We start from the raw sequence: 6,059 nt of genomic DNA, 5'->3' as shown, positions 1-6,059 counted from the left end.
TACTTGCCCGGCCTCAAACTGCGTAGCGGCTGCGATCTGACGAGGGCAGGCACATTCAGTTTAGAGTGGCCGTTGACGGGTAGCTATTGCACCTGTTGGCCTTTTCGAGAGCAAGGCTGAAGTAAAAGCTTTTTGTTTTTTTTTGCTTTTTTTATTGTGGGTAGGGCCACTCTAACTCCCCCCCCTCTCTCCAAAAAAAGAAATTGTCAAAAATGTCAACGGAACCAGGGATTCCCAGCCAGTCTCCCATGCCGGTACTTGCCCGGCCTCAAACTGCGTAGCGGCTGCGATCTGACGAGGGCAGGCACATTCAGTTTAGAGTGGCCGTTGACGGGTAGCTATTGCACCTGTTGGCCTTTTCGAGAGCAAGGCTGAAGTAAAAGCTTTTTGTTTTTTTTTGCTTTTTTTTATTGTGGGTAGGGCCACTCTAACTCCCCCCCCTCTCTCCAAAAAAGAAATTGTCAAAAATGTCAACGGAACCAGGGATTCCCAGCCAGTCTCCCATGCCGGTACTTGCCCGGCCTCAAACTGCGTAGCGGCTGCGATCTGACGAGGGCAGGCACATTCAGTTTAGAGTGGCCGTTGACGGGTAGCTATTGCACCTGTTGGCCTTTTCGAGAGCAAGGCTGAAGTAAAAGCTTTTTGTTTTTTTTTGCTTTTTTTTATTGTGGGTAGGGCCACTCTAACTCCCCCCCCTCTCTCCAAAAAAAGAAATTGTCAAAAATGTCAACGGAACCAGGGATTCCCAGCCAGTCTCCCATGCCGGTACTTGCCCGGCCTCAAACTGCGTAGCGGCTGCGATCTGACGAGGGCAGGCACATTCAGTTTAGAGTGGCCGTTGACGGGTAGCTATTGCACCTGTTGGCCTTTTCGAGAGCAAGGCTGAAGTAAAAGCTTTTTGTTTTTTTTTGCTTTTTTTTTATTGTGGGTAGGGCCACTCTAACTCCCCCCCCTCTCTCCAAAAAAAGAAATTGTCAAAAATGTCAACGGAACCAGGGATTCCCAGCCAGTCTCCCATGCCGGTACTTGCCCGGCCTCAAACTGCGTAGCGGCTGCGATCTGACGAGGGCAGGCACATTCAGTTTAGAGTGGCCGTTGACGGGTAGCTATTGCACCTGTTGGCCTTTTCGAGAGCAAGGCTGAAGTAAAAGCTTTTTGTTTTTTTTTGCTTTTTTTTATTGTGGGTAGGGCCACTCTAACTCCCCCCCCCTCTCTCCAAAAAAAGAAATTGTCAAAAATGTCAACGGAACCAGGGATTCCCAGCCAGTCTCCCATGCCGGTTCTTGCCCGGCCTCAAACTGCGTAGCGGCTGCGATCTGACGAGGGCAGGCACATTCAGTTTAGAGTGGCCGTTGACGGGTAGCTATTGCACCTGTTGGCCTTTTCGAGAGCAAGGCTGAAGTAAAAGCTTTTTGTTTTTTTTTGCTTTTTTTTATTGTGGGTAGGGCCACTCTAACTCCCCCCCCCTCTCTCCAAAAAAAGAAATTGTCAAAAATGTCAACGGAACCAGGGATTCCCAGCCAGTCTCCCATGCCGGTACTTGCCCCGGCCTCAAACTGCGTAGCGGCTGCGATCTGACGAGGGCAGGCACATTCAGTTTAGAGTGGCCGTTGACGGGTAGCTATTGCACCTGTTGGCCTTTTCGAGAGCAAGGCTGAAGTAAAAGCTTTTTGTTTTTTTTTGCTTTTTTTTTATTGTGGGTAGGGCCACTCTAACTCCCCCCCCTCTCTCCAAAAAAAGAAATTGTCAAAAATGTCAACGGAACCAGGGATTCCCAGCCAGTCTCCCATGCCGGTACTTGCCCGGCCTCAAACTGCGTAGCGGCTGCGATCTGACGAGGGCAGGCACATTCAGTTTAGAGTGGCCGTTGACGGGTAGCTATTGCACCTGTTGGCCTTTTCGAGAGCAAGGCTGAAGTAAAAGCTTTTTGTTTTTTTTTGCTTTTTTTTATTGTGGGTAGGGCCACTCTAACTCCCCCCCCCTCTCTCCAAAAAAAGAAATTGTCAAAAATGTCAACGGAACCAGGGATTCCCAGCCAGTCTCCCATGCCGGTACTTGCCCCGCCTCAAACTGCGTAGCGGCTGCGATCTGACGAGGGCAGGCACATTCAGTTTAGAGTGGCCGTTGACGGGTAGCTATTGCACCTGTTGGCCTTTTCGAGAGCAAGGCTGAAGTAAAAGCTTTTTGTTTTTTTTTGCTTTTTTTTATTGTGGGTAGGGCCACTCTAACTCCCCCCCCTCTCTCCAAAAAAAGAAATTGTCAAAAATGTCAACGGAACCAGGGATTCCCAGCCAGTCTCCCATGCCGGTACTTGCCCGGCCCTCAAACTGCGTAGCGGCTGCGATCTGACGAGGGCAGGCACATTCAGTTTAGAGTGGCCGTTGACGGGTAGCTATTGCACCTGTTGGCCTTTTCGAGAGCAAGGCTGAAGTAAAAGCTTTTTGTTTTTTTTTGCTTTTTTTTATTGTGGGTAGGGCCACTCTAACTCCCCCCCCTCTCTCCAAAAAAAGAAATTGTCAAAAATGTCAACGGAACCAGGGATTCCCAGCCAGTCTCCCATGCCGGTACTTGCCCGGCCTCAAACTGCGTAGCGGCTGCGATCTGACGAGGGCAGGCACATTCAGTTTAGAGTGGCCGTTGACGGGTAGCTATTGCACCTGTTGGCCTTTTCGAGAGCAAGGCTGAAGTAAAAGCTTTTTGTTTTTTTTTGCTTTTTTTTATTGTGGGTAGGGCCACTCTAACTCCCCCCCCTCTCTCTCCAAAAAAAGAAATTGTCAAAAATGTCAACGGAACCAGGGATTCCCAGCCAGTCTCCCATGCCGGTACTTGCCCGGCCTCAAACTGCGTAGCGGCTGCGATCTGACGAGGGCAGGCACATTCAGTTTAGAGTGGCCGTTGACGGGTAGCTATTGCACCTGTTGGCCTTTTCGAGAGCAAGGCTGAAGTAAAAGCTTTTTGTTTTTTTTTTGCTTTTTTTTATTGTGGGTAGGGCCACTCTAACTCCCCCCCCCTCTCTCCAAAAAAAGAAATTGTCAAAAATGTCAACGGAACCAGGGATTCCCAGCCAGTCTCCCATGCCGGTACTTGCCCGGCCTCAAACTGCGTAGCGGCTGCGATCTGACGAGGGCAGGCACATTCAGTTTAGAGTGGCCGTTGACGGGTAGCTATTGCACCTGTTGGCCTTTTCGAGAGCAAGGCTGAAGTAAAAGCTTTTTGTTTTTTTTTTGCTTTTTTTTATTGTGGGTAGGGCCACTCTAACTCCCCCCCCTCTCTCCAAAAAAAGAAATTGTCAAAAATGTCAACGGAACCAGGGATTCCCAGCCAGTCTCCCATGCCGGTACTTGCCCGGCCTCAAACTGCGTAGCGGCTGCGATCTGACGAGGGCAGGCACATTCAGTTTAGAGTGGCCGTTGACGGGTAGCTATTGCACCTGTTGGCCTTTTCGAGAGCAAGGCTGAAGTAAAAGCTTTTTGGTTTTTTTTTGCTTTTTTTTATTGTGGGTAGGGCCACTCTAACTCCCCCCCCTCTCTCCAAAAAAAGAAATTGTCAAAAATGTCAACGGAACCAGGGATTCCTTCCCAGCCAGTCTCCCATGCCGGTACTTGCCCGGCCTCAAACTGCGTAGCGGCTGCGATCTGACGAGGGCAGGCACATTCAGTTTAGAGTGGCCGTTGACGGGTAGCTATTGCACCTGTTGGCCTTTTCGAGAGCAAGGCTGAAGTAAAAGCTTTTTGTTTTTTTTTGCTTTTTTTATTGTGGGTAGGGCCACTCTAACTCCCCCCCCTCTCTCCAAAAAAAGATTGTCAAAAATGTCAACGGAACCAGGGATTCCCAGCCAGTCTCCCATGCCGATACTTGCCCGGCCTCAAACTGCGTAGCGGCTGCGATCTGACGAGGGCAGGCACATTCAGTTTAGAGTGGCCGTTGACGGGTAGCTATTGCACCTGTTGGCCTTTTCGAGAGCAAGGCTGAAGTAAAAGCTTTTTGTTTTTTTTTGCTTTTTTTATTGTGGGTAGGGCCACTCTAACTCCCCCCCCTCTCTCCAAAAAAAGAAATTGTCAAAAATGTCAACGGAACCAGGGATTCCCAGCCAGTCTCCCATGCCGGTACTTGCCCGGCCTCAAACTGCGTAGCGGCTGCGATCTGACGAGGGCAGGCACATTCAGTTTAGAGTGGCCGTTGACGGGTAGCTATTGCACCTGTTGGCCTTTTCGAGAGCAAGGCTGAAGTAAAAGCTTTTTGTTTTTTTTTGCTTTTTTTTATTGTGGGTAGGGCCACTCTAACTCCCCCCCCTCTCTCCAAAAAAAGAAATTGTCAAAAATGTCAACGGAACCAGGGATTCCCAGCCAGTCTCCCATGCCGGTACTTGCCGGCCTCAAACTGCGTAGCGGCTGCGATCTGACGAGGGCAGGCACATTCAGTTTAGAGTGGCCGTTGACGGGTAGCTATTGCACCTGTTGGCCTTTCGAGAGCAAGGCTGAAGTAAAAGCTTTTTGTTTTTTTTGCTTTTTTTTATTGTGGGTAGGGCCACTCTAACTCCCCCCCCTCTCTCCAAAAATAGAAATTGTCAAAAATGTCAACGGAACCAGGGATTCCCAGCCAGTCTCCCATGCCGGTACTTGCCCGGCCTCAAACTGCGTAGCGGCTGCGATCTGACGAGGGCAGGCACATTCAGTTTAGAGTGGCGTTGACGGGTAGCTATTGCACCTGTTGGCCTTTTCGAGAGCAAGGCTGAAGTAAAAGCTTTTGTTTTTTTTTGCTTTTTTTTATTGTGGGTAGGGCCACTCTAACTCCCCCCCCTCTCTCCAAAAAAAGAAATTGTCAAAAATGTCAACGGAACCAGGGATTCCCAGCCAGTCTCCCATGCCGGTACTTGCCCGCCTCAAACTGCGTAGCGGCTGCGATCTGACGAGGGCAGGCACATTCAGTTTAGAGTGGCCGTTGACGGGTAGCTATTGCACCTGTTGGCCTTTTCGAGAGCAAGGCTGAAGTAAAAGCTTTTTGTTTTTTTTTTGCTTTTTTTTATTGTGGGTAGGGCCACTCTAACTCCCCCCCCTCTCTCCAAAAAAAGAAATTGTCAAAAATGTCAACGGAACCAGGGATTCCCAGCCAGTCTCCCATGCCGGTACTTGCCCGGCCTCAAACTGCGTAGCGGCTGCAATCTGACGAGGGCAGGCACATTCAGTTTAGAGTGGCCGTTGACGGGTAGCTATTGCACCTGTTGGCCTTTTCGAGAGCAAGGCTGAAGTAAAAGCTTTTTGTTTTTTTTTGCTTTTTTTTATTGTGGGTAGGGCCACTCTAACTCCCCCCCCCCTCTCCAAAAAAAGAAATTGTCAAAAATGTCAACGGAACCAGGGATTCCCAGCCAGTCTCCCATGCCGGTACTTGCCTGGCCTCAAACTGCGTAGCGGCTGCGATCTGACGAGGGCAGGCACATTCAGTTTAGAGTGGCCGTTGACGGGTAGCTATTGCACCTGTTGGCCTTTTCGAGAGCAAGGCTGAAGTAAAAGCTTTTTGTTTTTTTTTGCTTTTTTTATTGTGGGTAGGGCCACTCTAACTCCCCCCCCTCTCTCCAAAAAAAGAAATTGTCAAAAATGTCAACGGAACCAGGGATTCCCAGCCAGTCTCCCATGCCGGTACTTGCCCGGCCTCAAACTGCGTAGCGGCTGCGATCTGACGAGGGCAGGCACATTCAGTTTAGAGTGGCCGTTGACGGGTAGCTATTGCACCTGTTGGCCTTTTCGAGAGCAAGGCTGAAGTAAAAGCTTTTTGTTTTTTTTTGCTTTTTTTTATTGTGGGTAGGGCCACTCTAACTCCCCCCCCTCTCTCCAAAAAAAGAAATTGTCAAAAATGTCAACGGAACCAGGGATTCCCAGCCAGTCTCCCATGCCGGTACTTGCCCGGCCTCAAACTGCGTAGCGGCTGCGATCTGACGAGGGCAGGCACATTCAGTTTAGAGTGGCCGTTGACAGGTAGCTATTGCACCTGTTGGCCTTTTCGAGAGCAAGGCTGAAGTAAAAGCTTTTTGTTTTTTTTTGCTTTTTTTTATTGTGGGTAGG

General features: G+C 49.6%; 1 pseudogene; it reads right to left on the bottom strand.

Annotated features, from left to right (window-relative positions):
- Positions 1–5,340: 5,340 nt before the first annotated feature.
- LOC142278249 (5S ribosomal RNA) lies at positions 5,341–5,459 on the bottom strand (annotated as a pseudogene).
- Positions 5,460–6,059: the final 600 nt, after the last annotated feature.

Source organism: Anomaloglossus baeobatrachus, unplaced genomic scaffold, assembly GCF_048569485.1.
Source record: "Anomaloglossus baeobatrachus isolate aAnoBae1 unplaced genomic scaffold, aAnoBae1.hap1 Scaffold_4168, whole genome shotgun sequence".
Taxonomy (NCBI): domain Eukaryota; kingdom Metazoa; phylum Chordata; class Amphibia; order Anura; family Aromobatidae; genus Anomaloglossus; species Anomaloglossus baeobatrachus.
This window is presented reverse-complemented; position numbering and strand designations above follow the sequence as displayed.